We start from the raw sequence: 16,913 nt of genomic DNA, 5'->3' as shown, positions 1-16,913 counted from the left end.
TTCCCTGGGAAGGTTCTTCATTCCTCTGCTGGTTAGAAACCATCATCTAATTTCAAGCCTAAACTTATTGATGGCCAGTTTATATCCATTTGTTCTTGTGCCAAAATGGGCCCCTAACTTTAACTCCTGTCCCTCCCTGGTGTTTATCCCTCTGATGTATTTATAGGAAGCAACCATGTCTCCACTCGTCTTTCTTTTTGTTAGGCTAAGCAAGCCAAGCTCCTCAAGTCTCCTCTTGTATGGCTATGTGATTTCCTACTCATTCTTGTCCTCTTCAAAATTCCATTGCAGAGATCTGAAAACAGATCACTGATTTTTTCCACAGCTCACATTAATGATATATGCTTGATATCATAAAACATAAGACATTTTGTTGTGACGAGTGACTGCTGTGGTGACAAGATAAACATGCCATTGTGGTAAATCACTACTTCATAAATAAGATTAAAAATAACTGGCAAAGTAATGTCGGTAAAGAAAATTCTGAGCCCCTTTCTCTATATTTCCCCCTGCTGTAGCACCATCATCATGGCAAATCCCAAAGAACATGGCCTCCTTGTAGATCAAGTGTCACTGGAATCGATCTCTGACTAGGTCCTTAAGGAGGACATCAAAAAACAGACCACCTTAAGGCCCACATGATAGCTGGCTGTGTAGTACGCACACTTCAGAATTTGTTGCTCTTCCATTCTAATAATATGTCCATACAAGAAAGCTGCTGAAACCGAACCAGTGCGGGCTTTCCTGGTTCAGCATTGAATATCCTCATTTCTGATCCTGTCCTGCAATTTGGTATGGAGCAGCTGATGAAGACAACGAGAATTGAAAACCTTAATCCAATGTTTTCCAGCTTTCCTCAGTGCCCATGTTTCTCTTCCATACAATAGAGTTGGTATAAGCATGGTTCTGTAGATCTGAAGCTTTGTAGCAAACTTGAGGTCATGACAGTCCTACAGAGACTACTGGGTAAACTAAGGCAGTGAAGGCCCAAAACTTGGCAGCAGCTGCTGCTACACAAGTGTCCACAGCTTTTAAGTATCATCCAGTACAGTCTGAAGCTTCCTAGATACTTAACTATTGCCACCCGCTTAATGTCCCATCTGGATGGGTTAATCCTGAGCAGGTTGTAATCTGGAGCTCAAGCCTGCTTGATGGTAATGGCCAGGGACTTCATTTTATCTGGATTAATAACCAAACCAATGTGCACTGCTTCTTGCCCAACCAGATTAGACATCAGTGTAGCAATTCACCAAACTGATCCAAAAAACCCACAAAACCCCAGTATCACTGGCATACTTGAGATCTAAAAGCAGAATGTTCAGCTCAGCACCCCCAACTGCTGCCTATCCATCAGCCAGTCAATGCCAATACTGAACAATGATGGTGACAGAATGATGGTGACAAAACTCGTGGCGAACGGGGGAAGTCCCGGATGACTGGAAAAAGGCTAATGTAGTGCCAATCTTTAAAAAAGGGAAGAAGGAGGATCCTGGGAACTACAGGCCAGTCAGCCTCACTTCAGTCCCCGGAAAAATCATGGAGCAGGTCCTCAAAGAATCAATCCTGAAGCACTTACATGAGAGGAAAGTGATCAGGAACAGTCAGCATGGATTCACCAAGGGAAGGTCATGCTTGACTAATCTAATCGCCTTCTATGATGAGATTACTGGTTCTGTGGATGAAGGGAAAGCAGTGGATGTATTGTATCTTGACTTTAGCAAAGCTTTTGACACGGTCTCCCACAGTATTCTTGTCAGCAAGTTAAGGAAGTATGGGCTGGATGAATGCACCATAAGGTGGGTAGAAAGTTGGCTAGATTGTCCGGCTCAACGGGTAGTGATCAATGGCTCCATGTCTAGTTGGCAGCCGGTGTCAAGTGGAGTGCCCCAGGGGTCGGTCCTGGGGCCGGTTTTGTTCAATATCTTCATAAATGATCTGGAGGATGGTGTGGATTGCACTCTCAGCAAATTTGCGGATGATACTAAACTGGGAGGAGTGGTAGATATGCTGGAGGGCCGGGATAGGATACAGAGGGATCTAGACAAATTGGAGGATTGGGCCAAAAGAAATCTGATGAGGTTCAATAAATCTGATGAGGTTCAAGTTGCAGTGGGGGAGGTTTAGATTGGATATTAGGAAAAACTTTTTCACTAAGAGGGTGGTGAAACACTGGAATGCGTTACCTAAAGAGGTGGTAGAATCTCCTTCCTTAGAGGTTTTTAAGGTCAGGCTTGAGAAAGCCCTGGCTGGGATGATTTAACTGGGAATTGGTCCTGCTTTGAGCAGGGGGTTGGACTAGATGACCTTCTGGGGTCCCTTCCAACCCTGATATTCTATGATGATTCTAAGTATAAGTGCAGGGTCCTGCACTTAGGACGGAAGAACCCAATGCACAGCTACAGACTAGGGACCGAATGGCTAGGCAGCAGTTCTGCGGAAAAGGGACCTAGGGGTGACAGTGGACGAGAAGCTGGATATGAGCCAGCAGTGTGCCCTTGTTGCCAAGAAGGCCAATGGCATTTTGGGATGTATAAGTAGGGGCATAGCAAGCAGATCGAGGGACGTGATCGTCCCCCTCTATTCGACATTGGTGAGGCCTCATCTGGAGTACTGTGTCCAGTTTTGGGCCCCACACTACAAGAAGGATGTGGATAAATTGGAGAGAGTCCAGCGAAGGGCAACAAAAATGATTAGGGGTCTGGAACACATGAGTTATGAGGAGAGGCTGAGGGAACTGGGATTGTTTAGTCTGCAGAAGAGAAGAATGAGGGGGGGATTTGATAGCTGCTTTCAACTACCTGAGAGGTAGTTCCAGAGAGGATGGTTCTAGACTATTCTCAGTGGTAGAAGAGGACAGGACAAGGAGTAATGGTCTCAAGTTGCAGTGGGGGAGGTTCAGGTTGGATATTAGGAAAAACTTTTTCACTAGGAGGGTGGTGAAACACTGGAATGCGTTGCCTAGGGAGGTGGTGGAATCTCCTTCCTTAGAAGGTTTTAAGGTCAGGTTTGACAAAGCCCTGGCTGGGATGATTTAATTGGGTATGGGTCCTGCTTTTGAGCAAGGGGTTGGACTAGATGACCTCCTGAGGTCCCTTCCAACCCTGATATTCTATGATTCTATGATTCTATGAATGCAAACTTGCCAAACTCCTATGGAGACAGGAAACCATGCCGTGTATCTACCATTGACTCAATCACAGCTTTCCATTCCATTATAGAGCTCTTCTGTTAATGACACTATCTTCTGAGGGATGCTGAGTCACCTTATCAGATCCCATAAACTCGCTCAATGCACCGAATCAAAGGCTTGATGGAAGTCTAGAAAAAATTCTCTAATTACAGTTTTAACTAAATTTTAAGGGACTTTTATCTATTTCTAGAAATAAGATAAAATGTAGCACAGTTGAATTTATGGCAGTGTTTTGATGCTGACTGTAATTTTACTTAAATATATTACCATGATTTATGCAGTAGAACCAGACTAGTACTGCAAGGGGATCATTGCAATTATATATATAATTTCATATATATATAATATATATATTATATATATATATATAATAATTTCATATATATATATGAAAAAGTAGTACAGAATTTTAGAACTGTTAGTTTAAGATGCCTTGCTGCTTTATTATAAGGGTAATTTGGAGGTCTTCTTGGAAAATCCTGTAAACTTTTAAGGGGAAAATAGGATGAGTGTTTTCTACTCTTTTTGCCATGGTTTTGTACCCCATGCTGTGTATGAACTGCCTGCCTTAGAGGCAAGTTGGCTGTGATCCATATGATTATATTTAGAAAGAGGGCAACTTTTCTTCAATTGTTTTTTCCTCAAATGTCCTCTAGCAAATTTTTTTAAAGTGATTTTGTGGGTATTTTATTTAAACCCACACATGCAGTTTAAAAAGCTCTTAAACTGCCTCATTATTGTATATGCTCTGCACAATCTATATAGTAACACCTATCAGAACACCTTCGCAAGTTATCTGATGGAAGTAACTATGAAAGCAATCTCTAACTCAGGGATGTTGCTGATAGGAACTTGAAAATATGTAGAGAGAATGATCAAACAGGTGCAGGATCTATGAACAAGTTTGGCACTGCATAAAATTAACTCTGCAGTGTTCAAGTTCCCTTTGGAAACAGATATTATATAATGTACAATTAATTATAATAGTGTTTTGCATTATGAGACATGTATTGTGTAGTGGCAAGAATGTGGGTCAAACTATAGAATTCTATTCCTGGCTCTCTCACTGAATTCCTGTGTGACCTTGGGAAGAATGATAATCTGTGTTTCGATTTACATATCTATAAATGATTAGATATTTACCTACTGTCCTAGGAGCTGGGAATTCATATTCATAAAGTACATTTAAATCTTTTTGTAAGGGTGCAAAGTTAACAAAGTACTTCCGTTTTCATTGTAAACTGAGAAACCGTGTTGTTTATTACAGCAGCCCACCTATCTTTGCATGGACATTTTTTCATTTAAGTCTACCATTCAAATTATTAAGGAAATGGAAACAGGGTCAAAAAGCTCTCTAATTGTGCTAATGATATTCAGGCATGGTTTTTTATTTGTTTTTCTATTTGGATATTCAGTTACATCCAGGAGTAATTACAGCAATTCTATATCAAGAAGGATAATTTTATTTTCCTGTAATTGCTACTTAACTGGAATTTGCTCTTGTGACACTTGCTGTCCTTTGGTGCAAACTGCATTTGAAATTTGATACAGTGCATATTTATGTTTTATGGCTATAAAGACAATTTAAGAATACACTATAATTAACAATTAGTATGGTTTTAAAATGTGGAAGTTAAATTTTAAGCTTGTGCTATGTGGAAAAACAATGAATAAATTAATGAAGAATGATCCTTGGTGAGTTTATTTATGAAGGCAACCGGGAAGGAAGGTGTATAGTTTTGTAAGTGCTGTAACTCAAGCTGGTCTGAGACAATTGGAAGCTACTGTTTGTGGAGGAAAAATGGCAACTGGAGGAGGTGAATTACAGTGTTACATGTGAGGTATCTCTCTTGAGATAAAGCTGCGAGTAATGCCTGCCACTTATGTCTTGAAAATGAGATGTCATAGCACACTACCAGGTAAAGCACGAAGGAACAGGCACTATTCAATGTCTGTTAGCTTCTTTCCAAACGGTGATGGATTTTGATGCGAACAAATGCCCACTCGGTACAAGTAGTCCCCCTGAGGTCAAAAATGACTATGTACTTTGGATGCGAGTCTGTGCTGTGCCTCTACTTGGGGCAGCACGGAAATTGCATCATGGGGAGGGGAGGGGTGACAGAGCAAGGCCAGCTTCAGTACCTTAAAACCATCCTGCAGTCTCTTGTATCTGGACGGTTCCAGAGATTGGAGAGACACTGCAGCATAATTTAGACAGCCTGAGGGCCTGTCAAAGTTACGGCAGCCTCTCCAGGCTGCCTGAAATCTCTATAGCATTGCATGCTGTGGTTGTGTTCTGAGGCCTATCCCTACAGGCCCCCTACGCTTAGGGTTGCCAACTTTCTAATCGCACAAAACTGAACACCCCTTCCCAGCAGCCCTGCCCCCACTCACTCCATCCCCCCTCCCTCCATTGCTCGCTCTCCCCCACCTTCACTCACTTTCACTGGGCTGGGGCAGGGGGTTGGTGTGTGGGAGGGGGTGAGAGCTCCGAGGTGGGGCCAGAAATGAGGGGTTCATAGTGCAGGAGGCAGCTCCAGGCTGGGGCAGGAAGTTGGGGTGGGGGTGGGGGCTGAGGGCTCTGAGGTGGGGCCAGGGATGAGGGGTTTGGGTTGCAGGATGGGGCTCAGGGTTGGGGTGCAGGATGGGGTGCAGCCTCCAGGAGGGGGCTTATGGCTGGGGCAGAGGATTGGGGTGCGGCCTCTGGAAGGCAGTTAGGGTGCAGGAGGGGGTTCTGATCTGGGGCAGGGCGTGCAGGGTGCCAGCTCCATCCAAGCAGCGCTTACCTCAGTTGGCTCCCGGTTGGCAGCATAGCTGAGCTAAGGCAGGCTCCACCCGGATCCCGGAAGTGGCTGGCATGTCTGGCTCATAGGTGGAGGGGCAGGGGACTCTGTGTGCTGCCTGCACCCGCAGGGGCCACCCCACAGGTCCCATTGGCCATGGTTCCCAGCCAATGGGAGCTGCAGGGGCGGCGCTGGGGGGTGAGGGCAGTGTGTGGAGCTTCCCTGATTGACCCTCTGCCTAGGGGCCTCTGGGACATGCCGGCCGCTTGCAGGAGCCATGCAGAGTCAGGTCGGGAGCCTGCCTTAGCCCTGCTGCGCCACCGACTGGACTTTTAACAGAGCCACTAGGGTCTCTTTTCGACCGGGCATTCCGGTCGAAAACTGGATGTCTGGCAACCCTACCTACACTGGGTCTTGTGAGGGTGTCTCCAGGAGGCAGGCTTATGGCTATCTCCATAGTGTCTACACTACAGAAATCCTCCACTGGCCAGATGGTGATTTTAAGGCCTCTTTACACCACTCTAGCCTTTTTAGCCTGCATAACGGGACTTGAGTGGTGGTAAAGATCTCACACTTGGTGCTTAAGTGCTTTGTTGGATTGAGACCATATTCACGTTCTTATATTGTGCTTCTCACCATGCCTTCCATCTAACCAGTTATTCCACAAATACACAAAAAGCACATAGCTACTTTTGGCCTATTCCTTGTGTAGGCAAATCTCACACTGATTTGAATTGGAGCTATGCCTCATGAGGAATACAAGGTTGGACACTTAATATTGAATGCTGCAGATTGCATCCCATATGTGCTTTAACCTAAAGAAAAAATGTTGTACAAAAGCCTTGTGCTTCCATTCTGGATTTAAGATATCCATGGGCGTGGGCATCAGGTCAAAAAGATTAAAACTTGGATGGTAAACTGTTCTTTAATTTATTTACAGTGCAGCCTATGTAAATGCTAATGAATATGGTAGCAATTACAAATGATCTAATTGGTCAATGCATGAACCTATATGGAGTAGAAAAACAGCCTGGTTCTGATTTTCCTTACTGTGCTGTAAATCAAGAGCAACTCCAATGGTGTCCGTGGAGCTACATCAATGTTAAACAACTGTAAAGGGAGAATCAGGCCCAATATCCACATTATGTGTCCTGTAAAGAAAAAGTTATTGAAATGGTATTTTAGTGATGCAGAGCAATTTTCCTGTAATGTTCGGTACACATCAGTAAATAAATTGTTCAAGTGGTTTAATGTTTCCCAGCCAACAGCTTTAAAATCAGTTGGAAAATCAGCAAATTCCCTCCCTTTCTGCTGAAAACAGAGCACCACTGGACAGTAGTCATGGCACGAAGAATCTGTGCTTGGTAGCTGGAGACACTGTTCACTTGAAGACAGTTTGATCCTTAGCATCAGATGCCATTGTTTTCTAGGGAATATACTGATAAATAAATATCAGCAAAGGACTCTTCCTCCATTCTGGAAAGTTAATGGAGAAGGTGAAAAATCAATAAACTGGGATTGATGTTAGAAATATGGTCAGTGATACAGGTTACAGCATCTTACTCAAATGTGCTAGAATGTGTTTGAAATCTGACACGTTGGCATTCTTTCTAAACACAGAGCATCTCTTTGTAGCGGTCATAAAAAGCAAAGGACAAGCTGCAGAGTATTGGAAAGAAGATCACTAGTCCCCTGTGGTCCATTCTTCACATTCACTATATAATTCCCATTGAAGTCAAACATTTGAAGTTAGTTGGAATATTTCTACCCTGAAAAGGGAAGAATCAGACAGAAATGTCTGAAATCAAACATATTGGGCCTGCTTCCCTGCTTGCATTCCACTGACAGATTCCCTGCTAGGCCCCCAGTGTGTAATGATGTAGTAAATACAGTGTGTATAATTAATATGTTATGTAGATTTTTTTAAAATAAATAGATTGGGATGAAGGGTACTGGGTATGAAGTGGTCACCACTAGAAAGCCAATGTTTTCCAATGTTGTTAGAGAATTGTATCTGAGATGATGGTATCTCACTCTTAAATATCACATTTTATTTGTAAATAGAAGTTTCACAATTTTAAGTATCGTTAGTCACATGGGGAAACTGAGGCATAGTGAAGTGTACAGTTTTATCTCCTATTTTAAGTATAGGATACTACTGTGGTACCTCGGGTACAGTAGTTACCACTTAATTTTTTTTCTATTTAGAATAGAAAAATCCACACTGATATTAGTTAAAAATGCTAAGAACAATTTGTAAAGATTGTAATGGCTGTTCTTGGTGGCAAATGGTTGTGAACGTTGACTTTCTGGTGACAGACATGAATCATATCATTAGTGTAGATCAGTAATTCCAAATTTATTTTTAATAAAGTGGCCTTTAAAGGATTACTTGTCATAACCACATATTGCTTTTCATACCTTCAAATGTCCTCCATGCTTAGATTTAACATCAAAGATACAGGACTGTTTTTTAATCAATAGTTTATTTTATATGACAATTTGCCTTTTATTAGGCTGGGATCATTTGCAATGAGGTTTCTCTTCTTACAAACATTTTATTAATGCATATGGCCCTTCACCTACTTACCAAAAATTCCATGTAACCCCAAAAGCAAATGGAAAATTTAAGAAGCATCTGAATGTTTCCATAAAATGTTCAGAAATTAAAATAATGGCAGTACAGAAGAAAAAATCCATAAATTAACATTCTGTGCTGGAGATCTGCACATGATCAGCCATGCTTGCTGGATAAGTCTGTCTGTTGGTTGTTGCCATGGCTACAAAAAGCCAGTGGAACCCAATGAGCTGTCTGCAGCACTGCTGAAAGGACCAGCCATTTTGCTTATGGAAAACAGTGTGACATATTATGCTGTGCTTTACCACAGAATAAACAAAAATCCACTCGCAGGAAACAGAGGAAACAGGCATATTAGTGAATAATTATTACAGCTGAGCATGCCCTCAAGATGCCATTTTGACAAGCTGGTGGCTGCAGCTGCCACAAGCTGATCTGAGAGGGTGGAATGCAGAGTGATAATGCTGCATATCTGCTAACAGCAGTGGAGTAGGATTTTTGACTTGTAAAGGCAAGGTTTCTCTGCAATGTTATCTCAACAGCTCGCTAGCTGCTCAGAGTGAAAGCTGCTGACCCAAAAGAAGGGTGTTGCCCTCTCTCAACATTGTTCTTGTGCACTGCTGTTTTATATGAGCAGGCGCTGCTGAAGAAGCAGGTGTGCAGTTCAGATGGGCTCTATACTGTAGGCTGTAAAAACCAGGTTTACATGCTTCCTATTAACAGATTGTTGGTTTAGGAGCATCTGCCTGTGGACTTATTCATAGAAGGAGGCTACTGTACATCTCAGCTTATGTGAAAGAGGTAAGCATTTGTTTTGTTTTCAGTTGTGTAAATACCTTGAGTGAAACTTCCTGCAAGTGAAACCAATCTACAAAATATTTACCCTTAAAAGGTGACTTGGGCAGTGACCTGTTTAGTGCCTTTTTTTGAATTACATTGATCGATCATTTTACAGATTATTTGTGTCAAATATTGTAATGTACCCTTCCAAATATTTGCTATTTTGAACTAATTCATTTTGAATAGTTGACGAAGTCATGTATACACATTTTACTCACACACAGTAGAGATTTTTTGTATCCTGCTGTGACCTGTATTGTAGGAATTATGTGGGATATGAAACATTATAGAACTTGTGACTATTTTATTTGAAAAGCCTTAAAATCATTCAATTCCCCGGCATTGCAGTACATGCATTGTGCTCAACCTTAATAATGAAACTAGATTTAAACTGTCCAACTGCTGCTGTGCAGTATGTAGGTCATAATAGAAAGCAGGCTTTCCTCTAGTTTTTATGAACTGCATGCCCCAGTGCTGTGTTTGATTAGTTTCTGGTACTTGTACTGTTAAGAGTCTAGGTAATAGGTGCTGCTCACAACTCTTTTTCAAAGATATCGTGCATACCATGCTAGCACAGAGCACAACACACCCATTGTGTCCCTCAATTTGGAGTTCAGGAAAAGAAAGGAAGCCAGCACTCCACATGGAGCACAAGTACAGTTATAGTATAAGATGGTTAAACTTCTTTTATGGCACAACCTCATTGATATGCTAGCTGCTGTGAGTGCTACATAAAATAAAAAGGCACAGAAATATTTGAATATGATAGTTCTTGTGAATGGCTATGTGCTAAAATTATAGACACTCAATTCCAAAATTAATTGCCGCTTGACAAGTAAAACATAATCTGACTAATTGACAGTCTCAGAGGCAGACAGCAGTTATGTGGATTGAATTTGGTCAATAAAACTATAATCTTTTGGCACAGCCAGTGATCTGAAAATAGTTAAATTATGTTAACCGGTAGCATTTCAGCCTCTGTAATCTAAGAACTCTCTTACTGAATACCATCATATCTGACTGATCATAATAACACTGAACATCTGAAATGGATTAAAACTGTTCACTGACAACTCACCAGGAATTCTGATTCTTTATGTTTACACTGGTAAAATGTGTTAATGTAATGTTTGCATTAACTTGTATTTAACAGTTGTACAGATTTAAATCTCGCTACCTCATATACTTAGACAATAGACTGGGCATGAGATTAATCATTACAAATTCCAGTACATAATTACAAAGGTAAATTAGTAACAAGTCACTATTGTATAAAATGGTGCAGTAACTGGGAGCCAAAGTCCAAGAGGTTTTCAAAGTGAGCGTGTCCAGCCAATGCATACAGAACTAAATGTTACATTTGAAAACACTGCTACTGAAATGGAAGTCTCTTGTCCCCTGCCTCCTCTAAATCATTCCTTCAGAAAAGCCTCATCTTCCATGAATTATGTGTTTATCTCTTCACCAATAACTGTCCATGAAACACCTCCCTTACCTGAATTACTGTTCTGTGTTTAGACTTGTAGGCATCCTACTGTATGTTCTTTGGGGCAGGGACCATGTCTTTTTCTGTGTTTGTAGAGTGCCATATACATTTACAGTGCTATATAAGTATTTATAAATAACTGGATGTGTGTGTGTGATTACGATTACTTCAGCCGTGTAAATAAGGGGTGGAAAGTAGGTGGAGCTTAACATTTGTAAAATGCTTTGTAAGCGTCTAAAGAAAATCTGGGTGGTCATGATAAATTAATCATGCAAAATGTAAACATTTTTAAAATATAACAATAGCAGCCAGCAGGTGCTAGCACTTTCCAATCACGAAGCCAGACACTGTACATTCTTCTATTCAGGGACTCTCTAAAAAGACAAAGAGAAATGAACGCTGGCAGAATATAAAAAAATGTGATCACTTAGGTAATGATAGGCACGTGTCTGATTAATTACATATTTGTTGAATTTAAAAAAAATACCTCTAAATTTCTTTTCCATGATAATTTATTCCTCTTGTCTTTCCCCCAAACCAGGTCCCAGCTTTGCTTTCCCCCACACCAGTTCCCAGTGTAATCCCTTCCTGCTGACTTTCAACCCCCTCTATCGACATTGATGAGCAGTTTGCTCAGGCGATGCATAAATGAAATAGATAAGTAGATGACTTAGTCAGCTTGTGCCTTGTAGGCGTTGCAGAAGAAGTGTCTATTCAGGAGGAATTTAATTGAAGAGAGGGAAGAGTTGCAACTAAACATTATATGCAAATGGACGAAATTCTGTGTTGTGTGGGTATAAAATGAGGAGAGTTCAATCTTCAATATAAAAATCAAATCAGGAAAGCCCCTGTTGTGTTTAGTTGCCAAAATGTGTCTCTAAAAAGGAATCTCCTTAAAAGTATATGAAGATTTATATCAATTTGACCTGACTGTTACATTTAGGGAAACAGTAGCAGTGCATATAGGAACTAGGGGAGAAATCCTGGCCTCACTGAAGTTAATAGATTTGCCTTTGACTTCAGCAGAGCCAGGACTTCAAGGTTTAAATCATTTTGCATGTCTGTAGATTGTGTGTCAAACGACAGGAACCATATCTCATCTGCAGTGGTGTCAATCACATCAATCATAATCTTTTCCCAATATGCTGATATCAAACTACAATAATTTATAGATGTTCTTCTTAGCAGAATGAGCCAGCATGTCCCATGTGTCCCCATTAGTTAAGTGGTGTGGCTGTGAACAGTGTAGTAACACAAAATAGAATCAGATAAATGAGTCGAAACATCAGAAGCGCTTGTCCATACATAGGATGCCATAGCCGTGGCAGATGCAAGAACAACGTAATGGAGGAAAACTGGGATGGCCAAGTGAAAGTGCAGAATCAAATAAGGGCAATCATTTGGTGTTTTCCAATTTTAACACATCTTATTGGATTTGACTAGAACAATAATAACTAGCAACATGGGCCAAGAAATACCATAATATAGTGGGTGAGGAATGCATATACTGCATCTCGTACACACTCAGCATAAAGAAATGACTGCGTAGATATGTGAACCACAGTATGTTTGCAAACAGGGCAAAGGAAAGTGCCAATATGAATGATGATGGATAACAGCACATGCATACAGATCAGTCTCAAACATCAGTATAATAGAATCAGCACATCTGGCAAACTTCTGTGCAACACCATTCCTAGCCTAGTAGTATCTTCCTGTCCAATATGCCAATAAGAACAGGTATTTAATAAGACACACCAGTGATGATGGGGTGCTTGAATAGGCAAAGTGTCTCAAATTTGATCATTATCCCCTATTTCTATTCCAGTAAGACTGTCAGTGTAATAATGTTGATTGGGGCATGATTTGAGAGTCTCTTCTTATGTGGTCATTTGGGTCTAAGGAGAGTACTGATATTTTCATCTTGTTGCGTTGCTCTATATAGATATCCTTTCCAATGCCATTATCTTGGTATTGTGTTAACATCGGTTACACTCACTGCCAGCTACTACATTTTTTTATAAGAATGTTGAGCATAGTACATATATGTGCAACATACCTTAGTAGATTTTTACAGATCTTCGTTAGTGCACATTTTGACTACAGATGGCATCTAGACTTGTAATTGTTTCCCATTCAAAATGCTATAATAAAAGTACATCACTAAAGTTGGTCAAAAGTCAGTGTTTTGTGAAATATTTTCATTTTCTCCCATTTTTTGTGAAAAATTTCAAAAGTTCTGATTTGTTGAAAACTAACTCCCCAAACATGAAAGCTTCCTTCCTCTTTTTCTCTCTTTTTTTTTTTCTTTTTCCATTTTGTCACTGGAAAAGGGAAAGGGGAAGGAGAGGGGGAAAGGTCTTTTTTAAAAAAAATCTATATTTCCCCATTTTCATTTTCCAAAACCTGCTATTTTTCATCAAAAAAATTTTTTGCATTAAAAATGTTGGCTAGTTCTACCTGTCACAAAAATGTTTGTCTTGCTCTCTTTCTGTCAGTTCTGGAAATTATAGTTTTTAAATGTAATATATTGTAGAAATCTATCTGCAGGTAAAGTAAAGCAAAACGCTAAAAAGCACTTAGCTTAGTTTCTAAGGAATTATGTGATATAAAATTCCATGAAGTATGAGAATGGGAGAGGACTATAAGGTGAGAGTAAAGAGAAGTAACCACTTAAAAAGAGTCCTGAGGTGGGCTAGCAAAGAATGTTTTGAATGGAAACAACATTTTTAAATGACATGGTTCTTGAACAACAGTAAAACTCTGCTTTCAGTGGACTGTGAAATATAGTATTTTTCTGTTCAAACATGTTGTGCCATGACAAAGAACACATAGCCAATGTTGCTGTGAAACAGGAAATTCAAAAACAAAGCGAGAGACTTTTCTTCTGTTATTTCCAGCTCCTCACTCTAAATCAGTTTATTTTGTCATGCTTTTCTGAGCTTAGTCTGGATAGTGTTCTGATTCATGCACCCTTAAAAACCCCGCCATCCTTACTCAACAAGAAGCTTCCCTTGAAGAGCTCAGTTTTGGCTATGACTATAAGCTGAGTTTTGATGTCTCCAATGGGGTCTCTAGGCTGTCTCTTAGGATAAAAAAATTCTCTCTTTAAAAACAAAATATTGTAGCACTAACCATTTTTTAAAACTCTGATATTGAGGCCCTCAGAGCTCAAAGACTTTGAAAAAAAATGAAAAAAATCTTCAGTCATATTTTAGCTAACAAATTTGATTAGGTCAGTTTATCGTTTCATTAGATGACAATGATTGTTTTAAAAATCAGTGAATTAACTTGGAATAATGAAAACTTTATTTTTAATAAGGCACCATGTTTGTTATGTCTTGAATATTATTCTTGAAGGTGTACAAGCAATTTTGTTTTACTGTTAGATGTTTTAAAGCAATTAGGATATCAATCAGTCCCATATCAATCAGCCCCATAAAACATGAAATAGTTTATCTGCAGTCAATGGTTAGGTTATTTAGGCTGCAAGTGGTATTTTCTAACATACCCTTTCACTTTAGCACTACCCCCATGAAAAGGCAGATATGCCTGGGGAAAACTATGGGGAAGAAAAAGTGCTGTAACTGCTGAGCAGAATCAATAACTGCAGTGTTCATACCAGAAAATAAAGGGAACCAAACCCCTGTAGGCATATAAAACCGTAAAGTGACTCCACGTCTAAAGATCCATTAATGTATTGAGCCTACAATCCTGCAAACAGAAAATCAGCAGCTGGGGCTGAAGGTCAAAGTAGATGGGAAATCCAAGGACACTTCCAATCGTTGTTTCAAAATTTTGGATGAAACACTGAATATATACCAGGTCCAATTCTCTGCCCAGGGTCTGCCAGCAGAATCTATGTGATGGGACGCCAGCAGTGGAAATTCAGGATGCAAGCCAGCTGTAACTCATTAGGCGGCTCAAAATTGTATAATGCAGCTCATACGGAGGACAGAGTAGATCAAGTAGGGGCAAGGACAAGCTAGCTGTGAAATGTCCTTATTTGGTGTGTCTCCTGGGCGGTCTTCACCATGGGTGAGGGTGAGGGCTTTTACTTAACCTCAGACTGAACATAAAGCTGCTGTAGCCCAGGCAGGAACTGTGGGGAGAGCACTGTGCCATTTATTCCACTTTCATGGAAAGAAGTTTGGACAAGTAGAAATACGTGAAAAGTTCCATGGAACATAGGCTTAGTAGGCATAGATAAGACAGTGTGTAGGATGTTACATCATCTTGATGTAACCCATGCTGTAGATAGCAGACAGCAACCTTCTTAAGTAGCACAGCCCTTTATTTCTACATCCATGTCAACAGTGGGTGAGGAGAGTACAGAATGTACAGCTGTTTGTCTTGTGGTCAAGTGGTCTATGTATATGCACCCGGTGCCAGATATTCAAAGGTATTTAGGCACCTGATGGTATTTTCAAAAGCACCTGAATGAAGTAGGTGCCTGACTTCCATTGATTTTACTAAAATGAATAGCTGTGGAAGACGACCTTGACAAAGGTATTTCTGAAACATGGTAAAAAGACATAAAGCAATGGAATACTGCTTACCTTGAGTATAAAGTATACAGGAAGGATGGATTAGGGTGTAATGCTGGAGTAGTAGGACTAGATTTAAAACGTTCTATAGAATCCATGGTTAATACATGAGTGGAGTGGACTGGATAGCAGAATCTGTAGAAATACCAATTCCAAGAACTACAAGTACAAATATAGTGTCAAGATTTTTCTACTGGCCTCCAAAAAAGAATATTGAGTCCATTGAATTAAGGGCTATAAAAAAAGGAACTAAGACTAATAAAACAGTACTAATGGCTGATTACAACTAACCATGTATAAACCAATTGAATCTTAGAAAAGTTTAGAAGGTTTAGAAAAGCAATTTCTTGACACCATAAAATTGCTTCTTGGAACAGCTAGTTTTAGAATGCACAACAGCAGAGGCTAGTCTTGACTGAGTCCTAAGTAATGTTGAAGAATTGGTTCAAGAAATAATTATAGTTGAGCTTTTGAGTAATACTGCCCCCAATATGATTAAGTTTAACATACTCAAGGGAGAAATCGTACCAGAACCTAGCACAGCGGAACTCAACTGCAGGAAGGATGAAGTTAAATGGGACTCTCATATTTACCATTTCTTATGACATGAGAACAAGGGGACATTTAATCAAACTGAAAGGCAACAAATTTTAAACTGAGAAGATTTTTTCCCTTGACCTATGGAACTCATTGCCACAGTATATTATGGAAATCAAGAGATCAGTGGAATTAGGATTTCTAAGATGGGGGAAGGGCATTAGGTGTCTAACTTCTATTGAAATTCAAACTCCCCTTAATCACCTTTGAAAACTCCAGCCTTAGACATCTATATAGATTGTGAGATCTATGGTTTCTTAACTATGATAAAATTAATAAGGGATATAAAACCCTTATGCTTCAGGTCATAAATCAATTGTTAACTGATGAGAATTTGAAAGAAATTGCTTTATAGCCAGGTTATTCCCGAATTATCCACTACATTGTTTCTTGCTCTCTCATCTGAAGCATCTGGTACTGTCCATTGTCAGAGAAAGTACACTGGACCCTGGATCCAATTAGGTACAGCAATTCCTATCTTCCTCTTCTTGTTGTCAAAATACCATGAAACCACCAAAGTAGCTTATATATATTTTTTAAATAGTTTTAAGAGCTTTCTGAAATTAGATCACCAAAAGAACTCATCTCCACAGTGAACAGCATAATATAAATAGAGAGAGGGTAAACATAAGAATGGCCATAATTTGTCAGACCAGTGGTCCATCTAGCTCAGGATCCTGTCTTCCAACAGTGGCAAATGTCAGATGCTTTAGAGGGAATGATCAGAACAGGGCAATTATCAAGTGATCCCCATCCCCCATTGTCCAGTCCCAGCATTTGGCAGTCAGAGGCTTAGGGACACCCAGAGTATGGGGTTGCATCCCTGACCATCTTGACTAATAACTGTTGATGGACCTATCTTCTATGAATTTATCTAATTCTTTTTTGAGCT

The 16,913-nt window shown here is 40.1% G+C and overlaps 1 protein-coding gene across 31 annotated transcripts in view; it reads left to right on the top strand.

The window, feature by feature from the left end:
- The window catches only part of SORBS2 (sorbin and SH3 domain containing 2), a 450,872-nt gene that overhangs the window by 158,755 nt on the left and 275,204 nt on the right, over positions 1-16,913 (top strand). For 30 of the 31 annotated variants that reach the window (XM_073341830.1, XM_073341822.1, XM_073341809.1 and 27 more), the window contains exon 1: positions 8,809-9,352. The exons of the other annotated variant lie outside the window; for it this stretch is intronic. The gene's annotated coding sequence lies outside the window, so the exon portion shown is untranslated. Of the gene's footprint in view, positions 1-8,808; positions 9,353-16,913 lie in introns of those variants that run through there. 31 annotated transcript variants of the gene reach the window in all.

Source organism: Lepidochelys kempii, chromosome 4, assembly GCF_965140265.1.
Source record: "Lepidochelys kempii isolate rLepKem1 chromosome 4, rLepKem1.hap2, whole genome shotgun sequence".
Lineage (NCBI taxonomy): Eukaryota > Metazoa > Chordata > Testudines > Cheloniidae > Lepidochelys > Lepidochelys kempii.
Note: the sequence above shows the minus strand (reverse complement) of the source record. Positions and strands in the feature narration are given on the sequence as shown.